This window comes from Dermochelys coriacea, chromosome 1 (assembly GCF_009764565.3).
Source record: "Dermochelys coriacea isolate rDerCor1 chromosome 1, rDerCor1.pri.v4, whole genome shotgun sequence".
Lineage (NCBI taxonomy): Eukaryota > Metazoa > Chordata > Testudines > Dermochelyidae > Dermochelys > Dermochelys coriacea.
Genome location: NC_050068.2, coordinates 247,721,351 through 247,745,588, shown reverse-complemented (window position 1 = coordinate 247,745,588; position 24,238 = coordinate 247,721,351). Strand labels below are relative to the sequence as shown.

Genomic DNA, 24,238 nt, shown 5'->3' with positions numbered 1-24,238 from the left:
TTATATACCAGTTACTTCTTTTCAGAGTTTGAAAAAAGGCTGGCACTGCATGGGAAACTGAAAATTTTCCCTGCTGCCCAGATGCCCTGCTGATATAAATATGCATAGCTCCATTGAAGTCAATAGAGTTAAGCAATTTCTACCAGCTGAGGATCTGTTCATCTAATTAGCATACATACTGATTTGTTTCTATAAAGTTCCCCCCCCCAGATTTCACCAAACTTTTTAAAGTAGTTCTGTATAATCTCTTTCCTGTTTGTACATGAAAAAAATGCTTTTTTAACATGAAGAGTTAATTGTCTAATGCTTATCCTTTATTTGTCACAATCCTGTTTTGTAACATAATAAGTGGTTGAAATCATTGATGTCACAGAGAACTGAGATATAAAGCATGAAATGATTACAGGTGAACCATAAACCCCCCCCCAAAATCTAGTTTTGTTCATATTTACCAACCTGTTTTCTGCCTTATAAAACACACTGTCAGCACTCAATAAATAAAAGTAAAATACTAGTAATATACATGTTTCAGAGTAGCAGCCGTGTTAGTCTGTATTCGCAAAAAGAAAAGGAGTACTTGTGGCATCTTAGAGACTAACAAATTTATTAGAGCATAAGCTTTCGTGAGCTACAGCTCACTTCATCAAGTGAGCTGTAGCTCACGAAAGCTTATGCTCTAATAAATTTGTTAGTCTCTAAGGTGCCACAAGTACTCCTTTTCTTTTTAGTAATATACATGTGATAGATGAACAAGTGTTTTTGGTCATACAGCATCCTTTTCTGTGTCACCCTCTGAAATCAATACGATGCAATGGAATTGTCAATGCAGTCTCTGAGTGTACATTATTTATGTGTTGTATTCAAGGGATTATTACAGCATGAAGGCCAGATGTGACAAAGAAGTTAGATTGTTTCTAATTGGAATGTTTTCCAAAGTTTTCCCAAGGCATCAGATCTTTAAGATGTAGCTTTTAAGTTTGGGTGAGTGACTAAAGGAAGAAAAAAATCCACTCAACTTACATAACGCACGTATACTGCCTTAGGAGATCAAGAGTTTCGTTCTGTGGTACTTGCTACTAACCAGGTGCCATATATGCACATATTATCCATATATCATAACCAGGATGATCCATTTTCACTAGAATTAAATTACTGCACTTTTTCTTTGGGGCTAGAAAAGATGAAGATGATGGGAGCTGTCAGCACAGTAAATAACTTGTAAACATAAAGAAAAACAAACAAACTTGAGCCTTTGGAGATGTTGGAAGACTGCACCAAGTTTAAGGGTTCTTTGCCTGAGGTCAGTTTACACCATTTTAATTTATATCCGATGCAGAACAACTGACTAAAAATGGAGCTTATGTATTTGTCTCTAACATTACTATTATCTGAGATTTTTGTTTGGCAAAGGTTGAGTTTATAAGAAAACAGAGCTGGGAAAAAGATTTTCAGACTCTGTTGTGATGAGGGTGGCAAAAAACCCTGGATGGACAGACATTTTTTTTCTATTGATCAATCAGTGAGCATTAGGGTGGGGTTGGACAGAAGAAGGGTATTTCAGAGAGAGTGAGAGAAAGAGGTAGAAAAGAAGGGTGAGATCATTTTAATTGTGTGCTTGTTATAGTATGAATAGGTTAAAGGGAATACAACAGAAGAGTCACAAAAGAATAAGAACTTAGATGTTATTTATTAAAAATGCTATAGGTTTAGCAGTTTACTGTATGTATTAGAAATGCCACCCACCTGCCTCAATGGGTGGGGGAACCTGATGGACTGGTGGTGAGGGGGGGGAGAGTCCCAGCGGCAAGAGAGGGAAAAACTTACTGAGGGACACCAGGTAGCTCTTCCCCTCCCCCTGGGAGTCTCTGGAACCCACTGGCCAGCTGGGGGCGAGGGGTGCTGACTGGTCAGCATTCTGCAGCTCCCAGGATTTAACCTGGATGGGGCCATGTGGAGCTTCTTTCAGCTCTATTCTGCCCAAGTAGTGTTGGTCAGAACATTTTCAATGGAGTCTATTTTAGTCAAAATATGATGTTTTGTCAAAGTCAAAACATTTTGTGGAGGTTTATGGATTTCAACAAAGTTTTCAATGGGAAGATTTCTGAGTTCCAGGGCTCTGTGGTCACTTCTGCAAGAGGCAGAAAGAGAAGAGCTGAATTGAAAACTGGACCTTTCCAATCCAAAAATGGATATTTTGACACAATTCCATTTTGTGGAAAACATTTGAAAGTTTTGTCCTTGTTCCCATGAGGAATGAAAGCAAGTTTTGAAACCTCAAAAGTTGGCGTACAGAATTGCTGCCACTCTATTACCAACCTTTCCTAGCTGCACTTTCAACTCACGTTCTTCTTCCTTGGGGAATTTGGGGAATTCAGAAATAGTTCACCTGATCCACATGTTGCAGAGAAATCCAGGTTAATTCTACCGGCCAGAAGCAGGAGGTTGCTTAGCCCTTTCAAAAACAGGCAGACGAGGGAGTTTTCTCCTCCAGCACTTCCTCTTTGCACTAATGTCGCCTACAGTGAGAAAGTCAGTACTAGCTGTGCACTGAAAACAATTCTGCTACTGTTAAAATAGATACTTCTTCTTTTAGGCACAAAGAGCTATAGGGCCAAATTCTTCTATTAATTACAAATTCCTTTGATTTGCATCAATGTAAATAAGAGGAGGCCATTCCTATAATTAATGACTGTGTGTGTTAATAGGAACTAAGGAAGAGACTAGGGCTGAAGAAAAATTTTATTACAAATATCTGATTTATTTTTATTATTTTTGTTGTTATTTGATAGCTATTGAGCACTGACAGTGTCCACTGTGCTGTAGATGATGCATATACAAACACACTCTCTGCTCTGTGTCTACATCATGCTGCAAAGCCCAGTGAAGTCACCTAGACTCTTCCAGTGACTTCAATGGGCTTTGGATCAGACCCACAGTGAGGAATCTGGTACAGATATCGATGACTACTTTCTCACTGAAATAACAGATTGCATGTTGCTTTTAGACTACTTTTGCTTCAGGCACGGTGTTGGAGTTCAGCAGACAGAAATGGAGGTGGAAGCACTTTAATTTAGTCTGACCTGTTATCATGAGAAGTATCAGACCTTCTTCTTGAACAACCAGAGCTCACCCCTGCAGTCCACTGGTATTTGTGTGAGTTGCAAAGGGAGACACTGACTCTACTGGCTATCACGGCATGTCCGTGGATAGTAACTTCATGATTGCTAAGGAGAGTAAGAACAGTAAAGAAAAGAAATCCATTTCACTTTTTAACCTGAAAGGTAATTGGATAAAGTCTCAGGATTATGATTTTTAAACATATGGCTTTATGGTTTGTAAATACCATAATCACTATGTGAAAATGTCCAGTGCTATGAAAATCCACATGTAAAAATGCATATGTTAATGAGTTAATTGGAAAGTTTTAGTAGTGAAATCTTCCCTCCACTTCCCCCATCTCTGCTGAATAACTTCAATATGGAGTAAATCATTCCCATCCCTTCCCTTTGACACTAGTTGTTGTACATGGGTTGGGGGCAGAATTGATGGATTTAGTGAGGCTGCAGTGGGTGTGTACTCCTGGCGTGACACAAATCCCAGATCCCTGAGTGGGAAAAGGTAGTTGTGGTTGGTGGAGGCAGAGTAGGGTCAGGCTGCTGAAGTAATGGGGATAAAGTCAGAACTTCCCCTACTACATAAACTCTCCAGGCCTTCTTGCTTGGCAGATGTTGGAATAGCCTCCACAGAGCACCTCCATAGCTACAGCACAGTTCTTGGGAGGAAAGATTTTTCCTACTGTCCTACTGACTCTCCTTGCATCTAGCTGAGATATTCTGTCAGGGTTCTGAGGAGTGTATTTGTACATATAAACTGAGGTTCACTATGAATGGGAACTGCAGTTTGCACAATGAAGCAAACTGGTGAAATTCAGTATGTTCATTCTAGTACAATACAGACCCTGAAAATCTGAATACACAGAGAAAAGACTAGTATCTGAAGTGCATCTCCTTCCCAGTATTACTATTAGCAAATGAAACATACTTGTGAATCACATTCCCATGATGTGCTTTGCCCTAGACCAGTGGTTTTCAGCTTTTTCTTATTTGAGGACCCCTAAAAATTTTTGACTAGAGGTGTGGACCCCTTTGGAAATCTTAAACATAGCCTGCGGACCGTGGGAGTCTGCAGACCACAGGTCAAAAACCCAGTGCCCTAGACCCTGATGGTGTGAAACCACTAGGGTACAGCTTAATCCTTTAGCACAGGTGCAATTCTAAAGTCTTAATTTAGAAGATATATTCAACATCCTACACAAAGCTGATAACATTAATTTTGTGTATGCTCAAAAATATGTCTGATGTGACAGGCCCGCCAGGGTTTATTAGGCACGTAATTCCTTTTTTTTTCTTTTTAAGTCCCCAGATTTAATATGGTGAATCTGAAAGGCTTCTCTGGTGCTTAGGACAGTATACAAAGGCAAGGAGACCCAAAAGGAAACAGACCTTCCATGTCTGAAAGACTGGAATGGAACTACCCACAGGAGTTTAAATGTATTACTGATTTGGGGCCAATGTATGGAGCATCTTTCAGGATTCAGTCCTCAAAACACAAACAGAAAAAAATTCATATTTTTCCCCACAAACTCATGAAGAAGAGATTTGATTTGTTCTGTCAGTCAGAATCGGTCTTGGTGTGTTTGCACTAATCTCCAGTTTGCATCATTACTGGGTCTCATTTCATTCCATGCACCAGTTAGGACATAAGAATGGTCATACTGAGTCACATCAATGGTCATCTATTCCCATATCCTGTCTTCCAGCAGGTGCCAGTAGTGAAAATATTTTGCCAGTCAACTAGCCACATTTGGTAGACTTCATTGCAGAATTTAAGAGATGTTACAAATTTCACTTTTGCTTTTGGTAAAAAGTTTGTGGAACATTCCAAAACAACAAAAGGACAAAGTCTTCCCTGTACGAGTTATCTCAGGGAATCTGCCAGAGTCAGGACCAGAGGCATCTGTATGGAGTGCTATTGCCTCTGCATTCTGGCCCATCCTCCTCACTTCTGTCTCCCTGTGGCCCCTGAACAGCACATTTTCTTCGAGGACTGTGTTCCAGGAGGTCTCCTGACCCTGGTTTTCCCTGGCTCCCCCAGAGAGGGAGTTAAGGATATACCAAGAAATCGCTGCATGTCTTTAAACTGTAAATAGAGCACAGTCCCATAAAGCTAACAGAACAAAAGCATATTCTGTCTCTGGCTACAGCAGAAATAAAGTAAAAATAAAAATACTCCCTTAGGAACAGTGGGGAGTGGTACATGAATAGATGGCAATGCCTGCATTGATATTACTACCTTAATTCCCTTTTTTGGGCTTGGGGATTTGCACAGCATTTAATTACATCTTGCTCACTTCTGTGCCAATAATCTAAAACTGGTTAATTTACTGACTTTAGCACAATGATCTGAACTTAAAATTGCACAAGGGAAAGCCTAGTCTTGGCAACATACAGTCTCTCTAGTTGTGGGAAGTTCCAGAAAAGAAGCTAGTATTTCCATAAGGCTCTGAATATTAATGAGTTATTTCTTCATTATTATTATTATTATTATTATTGTGCCCAGAGGCCCCTGTCAGGATCAGGATACCCTATTTAGTATCTGTTCTTTAAAAGTTTCTCCAGAAGCTGTTACTTTGTGGTGGAGTATTTGACCATCTGTATGATCATGAAAGCATTTGCATTCCCTTTTTGACCTGCGAACATCACTTCCAGTTTGCTTTTGCTTGTTTACTACACTGGGCAAACCTGAAAAATACAAGGTAAACTTGCAAACCTCATCTAATCATTTTGGTCTGTAAAACTGGACTTTACCTCCTAGAGCAAAACATACATCATGATTCAGAGGTGTCCTTCTCCCTGTATACAAAGAATCCTTCTTCCATAGAGTAGTGAGAAGATTGTCAGATCCCATCCGGGGGGGGGGGTGAGATTGTACCTTGACTACTGTGTGCAGCTTTAGGCACCTGATAGATGTTTACAGGTAGAGGGGATTTGGAGAAAGGAAATTAAAAATTTAAGGTCTGATTTACCACTGGATTACTTTAGTTGTATACTGGTGTAATTTCGTTGACTTCAATGAAAATAAATTATTCAGAACACTTTGGCTGTGGAAATCTGAAAAAAGAAATGGTTGGTTATTTTTCCTATGTCATGTAAGGTTGGAAGAGGACTCTGGAAATCTAGGTGGCTGCAATTATGGGACACCAAATGCCCAGGAAGCAATAGAAAGGAGAAAGTGTTATTGCGGATTTGTATTTAGGGATTGAGAGGCAAACGTGAGCTGTGACTTTAAGGAGAGGGGAAGAAGCTATTGTTGTTTGCCTCATGCCTTCAACATTGATTGGTTCTGTGGCATTTCACCTGACATTTAGTTCAGTTATAAGCACAAGGCTCTGAAAAACAAGACTGCAACCTCACTGCCTTCCATATGGACTCCTGTTCATTTCCCTTTTGCATCTCAAAGAGGGATGGAGAAGGAAAGGGAAGGAAAGAATGAGCAAACATTCTATTTTATTTGCTGGGATCCTTTTGGGGGTAGGCTTAGGAGATGACAGCCCTTGGGGTGCTGCCAAAAATCATGTCAGCTTGGGAATGGGAATAGTTACAGTGGGATGGAGAACTGTGCAATTATAAAAGCCTTTAATGAGGAGCCTGGGCAAAAAAAGGACATAGAATGCCAACAATGAAAAAGGAAAAATACTGCTGATCGGAAATTTTTCAGCAGAATGTTTTTCTGTCAGAAAATGCTGATTAGTTGAAAGTGAAACATTTTGTGGTGAATATTTATTTTGGAAGGAGGAATGGAACAGAGCATTCCAATAAGGCTGAAATGAAATATTGAAACATTTTTGGAATGGAATGCTTCAATTTTCCATTTTGAAACTACTTTTTATTTCATATATATATATTTATAGTACAGCATATCATTTTTTAAAAGTCAAAATTGCAATGGAACATTTGATTTTACTGAAACTAAATGTTTTGACTGACCCAAAATGAATTTTTTCCCCTGGAATTTCATTTCCAGGGTAATTTCAATTTTTTTGTTTTCACTGTGTTGCAGAATGGAAAAATAAAGTCAAAATCATGGAATTTCCCATCAGACAGAAAATCTGGTTTCTGTCCAGCTCTATAATGCTCTCATTGACACTATAGTTTGATCTTTATCTCTAGCCCTTTTGAACTGATGGTGAAATAAGATCCGGGTGAATCCGAGGAGCTCAACATTCAAATGAGTGATCACAAAAATTGCTCTGCAAATATTAATTTGGACTGAGGTGTTCCAAAACAGGAACATAAAGTTAGGCCACTAAGCCCATATTTTGTCACCTAAATAGATGGCCTTATTTCCATCCAGCAGCTCCCACCACCTTTCTGGATTTCAAATGGTGCTTCACCCATTTTTGAAAACCTGGTCTTTGAACTTTTAAACAAACTTACTTCAACCATTTTTGTGCTCTGTAGTGGGTCCACTACTTCCTGAGACATTCAAGTAACTCATTTCTGTTAGTGCAAATGCCCCGGAACACATTTCCTTTTTGTTATGCTTTATTTTACAGAGCCACAAATAAGAAAGAAAGAGCGTATAGAATAATATAGCCGCCATCTCTGAATACTGATAAAATATTGCTTACAATCAAATAACAATGAAAATGATGGTTCTACATGGATGTCACAGTCAGGGAAAAGAGAATGATCTTGAGTATAATTCAATGGGTCACTAAGGTACATAGTCAAATACTTAAGTCACTGAAATATCCTAATCAGCATGGTTGATAGGAATCAGCCAAACAGCAAAGCATGCATGTGACAGAGTGATTTCTGTGACAATTGGTTACCTTTTACCTTTTGAATAGAAAGAAGTTTTTCCTGACCAGTATAATCCTTACTTTCGAATACTCATGCCCACAGTGGGAATCAAGAGGAAATGCCATTTTTAGAAAATCAACAACAGCCAGGTGGCAGAGATGTGGGATTCTCCACTTTGAGAAAAATAGTGCACATTTTAACTTGCACAGGGAAGCCAAGGGACAGACTCAATGCTTGTTCCCCAAAAATACATTCTCTAGAGCAATCTGAGCACACGTCAGATCAATTAAATTATAGCACCAGCATGCGTCTGTTTCAGAGTTCCCTATTTTTAAAAAAGAGTCTGCGATATTCAAAAGTATCTCTGCAGCTGTAAAGAGCCACGCTCATTAAGTGCCACAAATCTGAAAGGTAAATAGTAAGGCTGAGATTTTCAAAACTGTCTAGGGGATTTAGATGCACAACTCCCACTGAAATTAATGGGGAATTGTGCATCTGTCACTGAAGTGGCTTAGAAAACCGTAGACATTTCAACGAATGCAGAAGTTGAAACAATATTCAGGTCTTAAAACACATTATTCGTCCTGGTGACGTTCAACCGTGAGAGCATCTGTAAAACTACTGGCTGCTGCATCCTGTGCTTGCTGCATTCTGGACAAAAATGTAAATGGGAGCACAGCAGACAAAAGAATTGCAGTAGTCAGATCTTGACGAGTTGAAAGTATTGTACAGTAATTAAGTGAAGGTCTCCGCATGGCAATATTCTGATAAGAAATGTTCTCATTTCAAAAGCTTGAATCCTGCCCCGCTCTCCTTGACATCAGAGGGCCTCAGACATCCTGGAATGATATGGTTCAATTGCAGTTTGATGAAGCAAGATTTGAGTTACCCATGCAGATGGTTTACACACCATGAGGCAAATCCTTCAATGGAACTAAGACAATTTGCCTCAGCTGGGGATCTCCTTTCATGAATTCTATCCAGGCAAGCCAGCTTTGTGAGGGCTCTCTATGCATTTCCATGCGTTAGGGTCTGGAGGCCGGGGCAGACAATGGCAAAGGGAGGAGCAAGGTTATGGATCCTGCATTCAGAAGAACACAAAGCAAAGCAGTGATACCAGAGTGGCGGACGCCAGTGCAGGCAAAACCATGCAGCAGCTCTGCTGTTGGTCTGCAGCCTGTGGTGGAGAATTCCCTTGTTCTCCAGTGTCTTTGGGGCCACCCTGGTTACTTAGGCCTGGTACACGGTACAGGATTTACAAAATGTATTGACATATCCTATCTGTGCCCAAGCTCTTTGTAACAGGAGCTGGGCTCAAATAAATATATCACCAGGCTGAATGCACCACACAACATATGCTTGGAACCAGCTAGAAAAATCTTTATTTTGCTTCAAATTTTAATGAAATTATGCATTCTCTCCAGTGGGATATGCTGAAAGAAAGCTCAGCCTGGCAAGCTGATGGAATCCTGAGGTATCAGTGGATTTGAGTCACATCTGTGAAGCAATGAAAATAAAGAATTGAAGTACATGAAAACAACCCCTATCCTAACTATAACAACATGTGGCTACAGAAAAGAAGTGATCCTAATACTGATCCTTGAGGTACATCAATGCACAAAGGAGTAGGCCTGGGCTTAATTTGACCCATGATAACCATCATTGTTTGATGCTGCAGATAGGACTTAAACCAAATCAAAGTGGCACCTGACAACAGATGGTAAATGTCTCAGAAGAATGTCATTGTCAATTGCAGCAAATGCTAATAAAACTAAGGCCTACCCCTTCAGTTCCTTCACTGGAGCTACGTTAGGCTTGCCACCTTTCTAAAAATTGTTGGTAACTGGATCCCTGAGGCCCCGCCCCCCCCAAAGCTTCGCCCCTGCGCTGCCTCATCCCCCCAAGACCTTGCCCCTGCTCTGCCTCTTCCCTCGAGGCCCCGCCCCCTTTCCTAGACTCTTTCCTCAAGGCCCTCACCCCCATCGCTTGCTCCTTGCCCCCTGTCACTTGCTGGATCATCTTCACTTTCCTCCCATGCCCCCCTTCCCAGGTGGGCTCCCTCTGCTCTGGGGCTGGGATGGGAGCTGTTGCAGCCTGACAAGGAGCCTGCCAGCTGGTAGGAGGTGGCCCTGGCTGAACAGGGGCTGACACCGGTTAATGACCCGGCAACTCCCCTCTCCCTGCAGTAACCAGACTTCTGGTGTCTGGTCAGTACATCTGACTGGACACTGCCAGGTCCCCTTTTCGACTGGACTTTCCAATTGAAAACTGGGCCCCTGGCAATCCCAAATGGTACCCATATACGGAAGCCAAAAACTGGACTGTCTGGGTAAAACCTGGACGGGTGAGAACCCTAAGCTACCTTGATTTATACCAGGCCCCTCAGGTCATTCCACCCACTTCACCAGAGCAAGCTCTGTGCTGCCCTGCCATCTCTATGGAATTCTTCCTATACACTAAGCTGAACGAAATGAGTTTGTATCCGAATATAAATGATTTCTTCGAGCACTGTAGACAGAATACTTAAATTAGAAACCTGATGAAAATTAGTCATATCCTCAGCTGCCAAGGAAAATTCTCCTCAGTGAAGAAGGTATTTCAGCTTCTTTTAAGATTAGATGGAACAATACCAGATTCCAAGGAGATATTCCTTGAATAATTTGTGCCATGACAGGTAATCACTCCCTCAGCAGCCAAGTAGGAATTTGGATTTAAAGCACTTCATTACCCTCAAGCCGTGTATCATGTTTGTGATATCAAACAGAGAAATCTTCTTAGAACTACTCAAAGTTCCTGGCTGGCAGGTTAAAAAAGCCACAGGTGGAGGGGGGGATTCAGAAAGCTGACTCAAGCTGATACCCAATTTGCTCACAATACTTGGAGCTAATTCACGACATAACTGAAGATGTTACTAAAAACTTCCATAGATGGAGCTAAACAAACAACAAAAGACTTTTTAAATTGGTTTCAAAGATTACAGTACCTCGAAGAAAAAAAAGGAGTACTTGTGGCACCTTAGAGACTAACAAATTTATTAGAGCATAAGCTTTCATGAACTACAGCTCACTTCGAAGGTTGCAGGACTATTGGATGTGAAATAATGATTGCAAACAAAAACACTTTAAGGTTTCAAGCAGTATATAGAGTTTCTCCAGGGGATTGCCTGTAACATCACACAGCGTGCCAAAAAGTCAGGCAAAGGCCTGAATGGTCCTATGCTGTGCCAGAGAATCACTCCAGATCTCTTGAAATCACACGGAGTTCCCACAGAGTCCCATGGAATTTTGCAGAAACCCACAAAATCCCACAGTGATTCTACAGACCACGACAATATTACTGATAGCTGTTTCAAACCAACTCCCAGTGAAATCAATGGGAGTCTTTCCATTTACACTAATGGGAACTGGTTCTAGCATTTAACTGTTATCAGTGATTTCCCTATTCACAACACAGCACAGCACTGATCTGTCATCTAGCCAAGCTCAAAGTCTCTTCACATACACCAGCTTTACTGATAGCAAATAGCTGAAATTCCCTAGATGCTTTTCTCACCAGCTACAGAAAGCATCCAGCTGTCCTATGCCCCAGAAGCCAACTAACTCATTGAATCCTGAAAGAGGATTTTGCTCTCAGCCCCTGCTTTCACCAGGATCTCAATAATTTTAAATAGAATTGTGCCAAGAAACTGCTACATCAACAGCTACATATTCTCATCAGTTCAGAGAGGTGCTTGATTCTGTTGGCTTCCTGGCTGCAAAGTTTCTTATAGAGTTCACTCAGCTACAGCTAGAACTGGGCTGGAAATTGTTTTCCTATCCCACAGGAATTTTTGAGAGTTCTTTTTTTCCCTCAGTCTCAAACTGGAACAAAAAGTCAAAATCTTGAAAAGTTTTGCTAAACAACAACAGCAACAACAAAATAGAAATATTTTGTTTCAATAATTTTGAAATGTTTCATTTCTATATCAACCTTATGTATTTTATTTGATATTTTTATTATAAACTAATTTACATTTTGAAAAAAAAAGTCATTTTGACCTGAAAAACTGAACTTTTTTGTTTCAAAAATGTCAAACCTCGGCATTTCTACAATTTCAATTTTTTTTCTCAAAATTTTTTCAAAATAGGAAATTTGATGAAACTGACCCTCTACTGTGAACAGTTTTGATTCTGATTATCAGAACCACTCGACTCTGGCACTATTCTAGACATTCATCTCAATAGCTCCACTGAACAGATGGTGGTTGCTCATGCTAGTGGTCATATGGTAGCAACTGAATCTCTCCAATTATGAGGTAAAATCCCTTTGGTCTTCCACTCCAGAAGAAGGGCAGGAAAAAGGGTTTGTGCATGAATCAAATCTGAGAAACAACCCTACACCTAGAAACTAAAGATACTGTGAAAGAACACTGAACAGAAAAGACAAATACTAAGAAATAAACACAGTGATCAGAAAGCTAATGGGCAATAGAGTGAAATAGCTGCAGATGGTCAAAAGCTGCAATATGTTCCTCTGGTGCAGAATTTACCGAGGCCAGTGTCTAATCCTCTGAACCATAGGAGAATGTGCAGATTAAACTTAAAAAGAAAAGGAGTACTTGTGACACCCTAGAGACTAACAAATTTATTTGAGCATAAGCTTTCATGAGCTACAGCTCAATTCATTGGATGCATGCAGTGGAAAAGACAGTGGGGAGATTTATATACACAGAGAACATGAGACAATGGGTGTTATCATACACACTGTAAGGCGAGTGATCACTTAAGATGAGCTATTTCCAGCAGGAGAGTAGGAGGGAAAAGACCTTTTGTAGTGATATAATCAAGGTGGGCCATTTCCAGAAGTTGACAAGAACGTCTGAGGAACAGGGGGGGGTAGTGGTGGAGAATAAACAAGAGGAAATAGTTTACTTTGTGTAATGACCCATCCACTCACAGTCTCTATTCAAGCCTAAATCAATTGTATCCAGTTTGCAAATTAATTCCAATTCAGCAGTCTCTCGTTGGAGTCTGTTTTTGAAGTTTTTTTTGTTGAAGAATTGCAACTTTTAGGTCTGTAATCAAGTGACCAAAGAGATTGAAGTGTTCTCCTACTGGTTTTTGAATGTTATAATTCTTGACATCTGATTTGTGTCCATTTATTCTTTTACGTAGAGACTGTCCAGTTTGACCAATGTACATGGCAGAGGGGCATTGCTGGCACGTGATGGCATATATTACATTGGTAGATGTGCAGGTGAATGAGCCTCTGATAGTATGGATGATGTGATTAGGCCCTATGATGGTATCCCCTGAATAGATATGTGGACAGAGTTGGCAACGGGCTTTGTTGCAAGGAGAGGTTCCTGGGTTAGTGGTTCTGTTGTGTGGTGTGTGGTTGCTGGTGAGTATTTGCTTTAGGTTGGGGGGGCTGTCTGTAAGCAAGGACTGGCCTGTCTTCCAAGATCTGTGAGAATGATGGGTCGTCCTTCAGGATAGGTTGTAGATCCTTGATGATGCGTTGGAGAGGTTTTAGTTGGGGGCTGAAGGTGATGGCTAGTGGCGTTCTGTTATTTTCTTTGTTGGGCCTGTCCTGTAGTAGGTGACTTCTGGCTCTGTCAATCTGTTTCTTCACTTCAGCAGGTGGGTATTATAGTTGTAAGAATACTTGATAGAGATCTTGTAGGTGTTTGTCTCTGTCTGAGGGGTTGGAACAAATGCGGTTGTATCGTAGAGCTTGGCTGTAGACAATGGATCGTGTGGTGTGGTCTGGATGAAAGCTGGAGGCATGTAGGTAGGAATAGCGGTCAGTAGGTTTCCGGTATAGGGTGGTGTTTATGTGACCATCGCTTATTAGCATCATAGTGTCCAGGAAGTGGATCTCTTATGTGGACTGGTCCAGGCTGAGGTTGATGGTAGGGTGGAAATTGTTGAAATCATGGTGGAATTCCTCAAGGGCTTCTTTTCCATGGGTCCAGATGATGAAGATGTCATCAATGTAGCACAAGTAGAGTAGGGGCATTAGAGGACAAGAGCAGAGGAAGCGTTGTTCTAAGTCAGCCATAAAAATGTTGGCATACTGTGGGGCCATGCGGGTACCCATAGCAGTGCCGCTGATTTGAACGTATACATTGTCCCCAAATGTGAAATAGTTATGGGTGAGGACAAAGTCACAAAGTTCAGCCACCAGGTTTGCCATGACAATATCAGATTAAACTTGACAGCTACTGCACATGGATCTGATTTTGCTCCACTTCTGAGTTTACAGTAAGTAGAGGTCCCAATCTGTTACATTCCAGACCTTAGCAGGTTAACATTTTATAGACAGGCAGATGCAAATTAGATAGGTAGCGGTCCAACTGCTAAAACTGGCACTCATTCTGGGTGTGTGTGGGAAGGAGGATGGAAAGCATCTGCAACTTGTGCAGGTGCATATTATGCCCACTGATGGGAGGCGGTGCTTTTGAATATCTATTCTTCAGGATATCATCTAATCTATCCATCTATTGTATTTATAGAACACCAGTCAATATTGTCACCATATAACAACCACAATAAGAAGAAAAACACAATATTTTATTTGAGGTGGATTTTAAATCATTTGGACACTTATTTAAATTTGGAATTCTGCCCACTCCTGTTCCTTCCTTTCTTTACCCACCCTCATCTTTGCTTATCTGTATCTCTTCTTACAGGTAGGCTGCGAAAAGGTGGATTTTGCTCTGTGTTTTGAAAATAATTAGCTGGAGCTTGCTAAATAATATCTTATAATGTTATTATAGTTTGGAAGTCTATACATGTTGGTCTCCTGTTTGGGAATCTATAAATTGAACGTGCTTTCTCTCTCTCTCTCTCTCTCTCTTTTGTTTTGTCTTTCACCAATCAATGTGTTATTTAGGTATCAGCTATAATACTATATCTAGGTTCTACTTCTGGAACAATTTTCTGTAGAATGTTATATGAAGACATTCTGTTGTTCCACAATGTACTTTAGTCACTTTTTCACTGAATTCTGGAGAACCTGGAAATGGCATCCATTTCTACATCTACCATATCCATTCATTTTGGATGTTACTTACCTTCCTTTCCAAAAATCTGTGCAGATTCAGTTTAGAACTATGGAGAAAACTGGCTCAGATAAAAGAACTGACCCTAATCTTCACCAGGAAGTTGAACCAAACTCAAACCCATTTCTGAAACTAAAAAAAAGTTTGCACAACTTAATAACTTTTTATGTTTGAGCACCTCTGCAGGTCATGTTCCCAGTTGTGACCATTGTTTAATGGTACTGTATTTCCTATCCTACTAGAAATAGGAGATACCAGAATCCTCATGACAAAATCTGTTCTTGAAAGATTTCCAGGCAGGTGTTGCAGTTCAAAAGGTTTAAATAATTTGGGGAAGGATGGGAGAGCAGCATCCTACAGCTTATGTTCCTTCATCTGTGAAATGGGGATACTACCCCTTTTTGTAAAGTGCTTTGCATTTTTCAAATGGAAGATGTGATATAGCAGATAAGGTGTTCTTGTTACTATTGCTTTGTAATTCTTTGTTATGAGCCTGCACAATTATCTCCCATTTTTGTGAGACGAGAACCTGAATGTTTGTAGTTTCTTTGAGGAGCGAAAATTCAGTTAGCAGTTTGTAGATGTAGCCTTTTTCATTCACAGTTTTTACATTTTTAATAAGCCCTATAACTCTCTGGCTGTGTTACATCTCAGTAAACAACAGGTACCTGATTTGCTTTTAATTACATAGATTATGGTTGCAGTCAAATTGAATTTTTCTCCACTACAGATTTAAAATATTCTTGCAAGGGTAATTCTGGCTCTGACGCAGAGCTACCAATATTGGTCATAACACATTGAGGTTTTGGTTAACAAAGTACCATACCTTAGCTCTGAATATGAATCATTTACTAAAGGGAGAAGACCAAGCTCCTTATTCTATGGTCACCAGAAATATAATACTTTACAGGAACAGCTTAATAACAGATGATTTGGGGACTGTCTCTGACCTTGTACATCCATGTTAAAGACATATACAGCATCTTTGTACTCAGGACTACAATACTCAAGGAAATAGCCCAGGGCTGATTCCTCATTTTTGTTGAGAGACACTGTAAAGATTGCTCAGATCAATATTTGACCTACCTAGTTTGTCTACAGCAACAATCAACATGTGCAGCCTTGCATCCATGAAAAACTTTATGACCCCACACTCACATGAATGTGAAAGAGTAAAGGAAAATACATGTCAGGCTTCCAGTGGGGTTATTTCCAATTCCAACTTTGAAGAGTCTTAGATTTGGTTCTGAGTGACACAATATAGATGGACAGGGAAGAGCAGATTAGATTGCTACAAAGAAAGAGCTATATTGTGACCCATGTTAAGGCTACCTAGATTGCAGCCCTTCGTGTCCAGGGGCTGCATTCCAGCTCCTCCATCATGTGAGACAGTGATCTGTGATTATGTAGAGCCCTCCTTCATGTCACCACTTACTGGCCACTGGCACTGGTTGGATGCATGTAGGTTGGTGGAGTTTATGCTGTATTCCATAAAAATATTTTTTTCAGATTACTATCACCCAGTTCAACAGTGGCAGCTCTGAGACAGAATGTCTCCTGGTGGGGTGATGGTGCACCTCTGCAATGCCCCTTATGGTGGGTTGCCTGGAAATCCCAGTCTAGTCCAAACTGAGTTTTTTAAAAAGAATTTACCAAAAGAAAAAAAATACCTTGAAAGGATGATTTAAAGTTGACAGTGGTTGGCATATAATACGCCACTGCGCTGTGGTTGGCTTTGCTATGTCAGCCTCATTGCTGGACATTGGCCCATACAAGGAAAGATTGCCTTCTCATCTCTTGCACTAATGTCATCAGAGTTGTTTTTATTAATATGCTATAATTCTATTTGGGTGTCTTTTAGTCCTTGCTCCCTTCCTTTGGCTCGTGTCTCTGAGACACGTGTCTCTCGTGTCTCTGCTTATGTGCCATTTTTAGTCCCTTGGTTCAGGTCCCCTCTCCCCTGCAAACATTTCTGAGGTGTAGAATACTGCTAAGCTATAAGTTATGCTATCTGAGTTTTCACTTTACTCTCATTATATGGAATGTCACCAGCATGACCTAATTCTCTCAGTCTAGTTCCATATTTACCGAACAACTCATTAAAGAGGTTCTTCCACACTGGAGCAAATTTATGCGAAATCAAATCCGGTCTGGAAAAGTAATTTACTTGGGGATAAATCCCTGTTGCGGTAACTGTGCCTACAAATTTATCCTAATTTTAAGCTCAACTGTAAAAAGTGAGTGAAAGTTCATAAATTGTCACAATGACCTGTTTTTTATATCTATCTATCTATCTATCTATCTATCTATCTATCTATCTATCTATCTATCTATCTATCTATTTTTTTAAAATAAGGAGACAGAGAGGCTGAATTAATGTAAACAGAAAGGGATTGACTAATACCAATCAAGGACTATGTCAAGATTATGACTGGTAAACAAGAGGAATAGAGAACCGGAAATCAAAGAACCAATATTGGTGTATTGGAAATTAGGCCTATTGGTGCATAAAATAATCAGAGAATGGACTATTCCTCCCAATACTCCCTTTTGGGGTTCTTAAAAAGAAATAACTATGTGGGGGAAAAGCTGGCTACAGTGACAGTGGCTGATGAAAAAACAAAAAATGGAGAAGGCGCGAGCTTCAGCATCATGGCGGCCACCCCCACTGTTTCCTGAGACTCCAGACCTTCTTCATCCTCACCCTGAGAAATATCCTCACCAGACTGGGCCAGAGAGAGGGTCCCAGATGACATTGCCACCTCCACTGGCTCCAACGAACTCCCAAATACCACCTGGTATTTGAGATTTTGGGCAGGTCTACACTAGAAGTGCTACACCCACGAGCAACATAAGTTAATTCAACTCAAGCGGTAGTGTAAATCTACCCTTTGTGTCTCTCCTTCCCCACCCTGTCACCATGTGTCCTTTTCATTCCCTACCTTATGTCTTCTCTTTCCTATACTTCTCCTTTTGCCTTCTGTCTAATTGGAGTCTGGTTAAGCTGGCCAAGATGGTATATTTTGCAACACTGCCATGAGCCTCTGACCAAAAACAGGCAGCTAAAAACAAATCTTCCAAACAGCCTGGTGCCAGGTCTCAGAGTGGCTGATAAGACCATGTGCTGTGCCTGTGTTTTTCTGGCAGTGAGCTTGCAAGTGAGTCAATACCTGAGAGAAAAGCTGCATTTTCTGTCTTTGCTGTTCTTTTCTTTTCCCTTTATGTGTGTTTGGCTTGTTTTGTTTTCTAGAAATTGGGACTGGACTTTAACAACAGCAGTAGCAACAATAGCTCCCCACCATCTCAACTAACTTCTTCTCCTTTCCCAAAAAGAACAGTTATTGTCACTGAAAAGATTATAGAATAAGGGTTCGCAAAAAGAAAAGGAGTACTTGTGGCACCTTAGAGACTAACAAATTTATTAGAGCATAAGCTTTCGTGAGCTACAGCTCACTTCATCGGATGCATTTTCCACCAAATGCATCCGATGAAGTGAGCTGTAGCTCATGAAAGCTTATGCTCTAATAAATTTGTTAGTCTCTAAGGTGCCACAAGTACTCCTTTTCTTTTTGCGAATACAGACTAACACGGCTGCTACTCTGAAACAGAACAAGGGTTGGGGTTTTTTTCTTTAAAGACTCACTACAGCCATAGGGAAAGGAAACAAGGAATGTTGTTAAAATAAAAGCCTTCATACTTTACATTTCAAACGCTTTAACTGATTTTCCTTCTTCTCTGGACCTTTAACGGAGGGTTTAAAGGATTTTTAATAATGTTGTTATGGTCCTGAGCAGGCTGACTTCTCTGTATATGGAACCACGAACTTTGTTTAAAACTGTTTAATGTTGAACAGTTTCAGGTTCATGTTAACATTTTTGACTCCTGGGCTCCCTTTATTCCATCTACATTAATACAGCCTCCCTCCACCTTCATGTCCCCCACCACATCCACACACCTTGCACTAAGCTTGACTTAGCCAGTGTTGGCACTTGAGCTTTTTTAGGGGTGGCATGTCTGTGAATAAATCCATCCCATCATGCCACACAACAACACAACCACTTTTCAGCCATTACTGCCACCACAAGGCGAAAGTAGCCCTGGCTACAAGTGACACAAGAATCAGTGGTGGGCAACACTGTGTGCTTGTAGAAAGACAGACAGAGGGATGAGGAGAGAGAGAAGAGAGTGAATGAGGAGAGGAAGAGAGGAGAGAGTTGATTGCAAAAGGGCGCTGGAGTGAAGAGAGGAGTGGAAGAGGAAAGAGAGCGGATGAACAGAAGGCAAGAGGGACTGAATGAGATGGAAGTGAGGGATCAGGAGAGGAGAGGAGAGGGAGTGTAAGTATTTACTAGGTTTGGTGAAAAATAGAATTTTTTTGAACAAAATGAAAAAAATAGTTTGAAATTTTTCCTGAAATTGTCTGATTTCTGATTAAATTATTTTAAACAATGTTCCCATTTCTATTATCATCTAAGGGAAGCTAAATTCATATTTTTTTCAGTCCTCCCCCCCATTCCTTTTTTTCCCTTCCCTTTACTTTTTCCTCAGTGGAAAGTGACCAAATCCTCCCAAACCTGAAAACTTACAATATCAATTTTATTTGAATCAAAATGAAAATATTTTGTTTTGGATCTTTTAATGGAAAACTTGCAAAATGTCAGACAATAGGGAATAATTATTTGCAACCATTTCTTCATAGCTCAAAAAACCATTAAAAATGGTTGGCTTGAAAAACCATTCCTAATATTCACAGTATGTCATAACCCTTACTTAACTTCGCCATTTTGTAACGTATGTGTTGGCTGTGTGGGGGGCCATGCCTAACTGCAGGAAGATCAATGATTGGTTCTGTTCAGTAGAGGAAATTTGGCACCCCCCTCAAGCCTGTCTTGCACCATGAGTTAAATTTTCAAAAGGCTCCTAAAGTCTTTTAGGTGCTAAGTCTCATTTTTGAAAGTAATTTAGGCACTTGAAACCTAGATCCTATTGATTTTCACTGAGACTTAGGTTCCTAAGTGTGACACAGAGGCACAATGATAGTTCACAATGCTGTGTCAGCAACTCTTGTCAGGCCTGACATACTCATTACACCTAACTCACTGTTGTCACAATCAGTATCTAAAAGATGTCATGTAAGGTATCAGCTACAAACTGGTAACATGCTGATCCTGAAAATCACTGTGTGGTGTATGTACAGGGTGTGTACAAAGAGTTATAAATATGTGCTAGAATTATGTTCTTAAAATGTGTTTGGCAAGAGGTGCATAAATCCAGACTACTCTGGATAAAGAAATGTGCATTTGCTTGTCTGACCAGCTGAATCATCAGGCAGAGACAGTGAAAATATGTTTGAGGATAAACAAAGCTAACAAGCAAGGGAGAAGACAGCATGGCATCCATACCCCAGAAGGAGAGAAAAACTTTATCTAAGCTTATGTTTCAAAGAATACATAGCAAAGGTTTGCTGGACTGTAAAAAGAAGGGGAGAGAATCCCATAGTTATCCATCACTAGAGCTAAAGAGGCCAGCACTCCTGAAATCATAAAATAGTGGATCCTTCAGCCAAGAGGCGAGAGGGTGAAGTCTCTGGGATCTGAGAACAGGTGAGAAACCTGCTTAGGCAAAGATTGTAACTTGCTGAAATTAAGTTTTGGTCTTAGTAGTGTATTTTTACTTTTGTTTGTGGTAACCCTTTCTAGCCTCATTCCTTAAACTTGGTATCACTTAAACCTCTGCCCTTTTGTTAATAAACTTGCTTTATTTTTTACCATAAACTAACTCAGTGCTTTGATTGGAGGGTTTGTCAATCCCAGCTAGGTTAAAGAGCTGCTGTGTACTGTCTCTTTAAAGGAGCAGTGAACTTGATAAGGTTTTCACGGTGCCACAGTAAGAGGGGCTGAGCATAGCAGAGAAAGACATTTTTTTGTGGGACGACTCAGGACTGGAAGGGTTGTAAATGTCCTCCTCAAAGACTAACTGGGCGGTGGAAGGGTGACCTGCAAGCTTGTATATTGGCTGTTGGTACCAAGACTGTGAGCCACGGAAGCATAGCCTTTAAGAGTTGCAAGGCAGGTGTTCACTGAACTCCTTACTGGCCTGGTTGAAGTCCAGAGGGTCACACTAAGTCTCATTTGAAAATGGGACTTAAACCTTTTTAAAATGTTGCCCTTCTTCTGATAATTGGGAAGTCCATCACGGACAGTTCCACTCCCTGAGGGAGGTATGAAGAGGGTATGGGTTTATTCCTTTGGCCAATTGTTTTCTGTATTTTTCTTGCTATTATTTATCTGTGAATAAGAGCTCATTCTCTTACAGTCAACTCAGTCTCTTCTTGCTGAATCTGGCCACTAAGCCATGATTTTATGTTTAGGACCATTACAATCCATTGCATTGATTGGCCAGTCTCAAAAGGTTTAGAGATTCAGATAAACATCCATAAGCTCAGACGTTTATCCCTTGGTGTGATTGAATACGACCATTTATATCATTGACATTGACATTGTTATACAATTGCAACAAATCTTGTACAAAGTATGTCATGGAAGGTGTCAATGGAAAAGATATGATTTGCTAAGTGTGATTACCCTGTTTATATGCATGTGAAATCTTTGTATCTGAAGTTATGAATATTGGCTATGTACTGACATCATACACGTGTGTTGTAGTCCTGGGTAACACCCACCAGGTAGACTTTACATTAGAGCCACACCACTATTTGTGGATGACCCATTAAGGACATTTCACTCTGACAATAGGCCATACAAGAAACTCATCCCACCCAGTAAGCCTTCCTGTGGATGCCTCAGCAAGAATATGGGCAATGGCTGCCCCCCATGAGTCAACAAAGCATGTAAGGACATGTGATATAATCATGTGACCCTGCACTCCATCTTGAGACAGTACATTTCCAGGCACATGGCAGAGGATATAAAAGATCCCTGAGGCATTTTGTCTCTTTCCTGCCCTGATTTTCTGGACTGTGGCTTTACCACTAAAAGGAACATTTTTAACTATGGACTGACAACATGCCAATGTTTTGGAAGTTACCAGAGAGATTTTATAAGCAGTCTATTCCATCACTGCTACAAACCTGATATAAGGACTTTGCAATTATTTGTTTGTATATGATCTATTAACCATTATTAAGTCTCTTTTTTATTATTAAACCTTTAGTGTTTAGTTACTAAGTATTAGCATCAGTGTGATTATTGGGTAAGATCCAATTTATATATTGATCTGGCTAAGTGGCTGATCTCTTGGGATTAGAAAGACCTATAGTTGATTAAATTGGTTTCCAGTAACCATTCATCCTAGAGTTGAGTGTCTGGATGGTGAAACCTGGCTGGAATGCCTAAGGAGATGGCATTTTTGGCTTCTTGTTAATCAGTGCGGTGATACAGAAGTATACTTTTGTTACTGCTTTCGTATAATCTAAGGATAGCATATCCACCAATCTGGGGTAAGTCTGCCCTACTTCTCAATAGTTTGTCCTGCACTTGGCATCCTTATCTGACCCACTGAGGCATGATGACACTTGGTGAGGCTGGTTTCAAGGGGGCTGGAAATACTATAAAAATCGCACTTCTCATGGCATTTGTGTATTCCTGTTTCTGGTCCCAGATGAAACCAGGTTGTGCATGACAATTAAAATAAATAAATAAATAAATAAACTAAGAAAGAGAAACTTTTTGAACCCCATGAGCTTAGTGTCCAGAACACCATGTCTCCTGTTTCCCAATTATATTGGCAGGCCCACATTTTAGCTACCTGGAGCTGCCACTGATTTGTGTTCTGGGGATTTGAGTTGCCTTGATATATTTTTCCCTTTTACTTTATTACCAATCCCTCTTTCTCTCTAGATCTTTTCCCCTATTTAACATTCTTCTCTCAGAGCTGCACGCTGGGACTCATATAGCAGAGTATTGGAGTCAAAATGCATTCTGTTGGTCTGAGAGAAGAATTTGTCACCTTTATTCTCCAAATCAGTCTTCCTTTCATGCTCCTTTCCTTTTTGTCACACATTGTGTTATAGGGCTCTCCTATAGGTCCATCCGCTTTGCTTTCTTCACTCCGGCGTTTTCTGGAGTCCTTATAGTTGCAGTTCTCGTTTCTTTGTACGCTGAAGTGTCCCAACATCCCTTGCCATCACTGCTGAAGCAGTGCTTTGAATGCTTTGAAATACAGAGACGAAAGTAGGTGCCTGGAGGAAAGCAAGAACTTCAAACCATGAGGACTCCAATGAGGAGCACAGCTCTACTGTAAAAATAATTATTGGCACACCACATTGGTTCCCTCTAGCCCAAATTGAACACTGTGTGGGAGTGCCCATCTATTCCACTATACAGTTTACATGAAAATGGTCATCATGCTCAGTTTTCCTCCAGAGTTTTATGGAGCTGATATACTTCAGTATGTTTGTTCCAGAGTCACATGAAGCTGACATTGCACCCTATGCTAGAGTTGGCCTGGAGGTCACACTATACTTTGTATAATGTTTTTCATTGGAAACCATGGCAAGAAGCTGCCTTGGCTGAGACATGAAGGAGACCCATGTGGGACAGCAGGGGACACTGTCAGTCAGGATTGAGGCGCACTGGCAGCATTAGGAATTTGCTTATGAGAATCACAGGCCTGGCTTAGGTGGGGGCACTTTGGGTCAATACAATGGATGGTACAGTGGCAGAATTGCTTTGGGGATCAAAACTGGAATAGTAGGGTTGCTACAGGTGGATTTCTAGCATTGTATAGGGGCCCAGACCACAGTAAAGTGACAGAGCTGTGGGAGAAAGGAAGAGGAAGCTTATAATGGCACCTACCTGCATTATGCTTGGCCCCTCCCTCACCAGCAAAATTCACCAACACTAGTTTTGTGTGTGGTGGGAGAGCTGGGACTAGAAGGGAGGGGGAACTGTCTAAATATTTTTTCACCACTGAACTCCTCTGTGCTCCTCAAATCCCCACATTTCAAACTGAACAAAGCATCAGTGATGCCATGCTGATGTGCAGATGTCATGTCCCCCAGTCAGCCATGCCTTGTGATGCTGTTGAAGAAATCTACGACTTCGAGGCACATTTCATAGCTCCCTGCTCTCAGTCACTCACACTACCAGCCTGTGACTTCAAAGAGGTATCTGAAAGGGAATGTTTGAAAACAAGAGAGGTTTCCGTCAAGTCATTTTTTCCCCTTCCAGGATATAACCAGCTTTAGAATATTTTGGTATAACTGCTTCTCAGTGGGATTTTTCTTATTTTACAAAGAAAACAAAAAGAGCTTGGCAGTGGAAAAGAATATGCTATCATATTAAAGTAACAGTCTCCAGCTCCCATT

General features: G+C 40.6%; 1 protein-coding gene across 2 annotated transcripts in view; it reads right to left on the bottom strand.

Annotated features, from left to right (window-relative positions):
• CHRM2 (cholinergic receptor muscarinic 2) overlaps positions 1 to 24,238 on the bottom strand; it is a 139,076-nt gene that overhangs the window by 9,797 nt on the left and 105,041 nt on the right. The window lies entirely within an intron of this gene.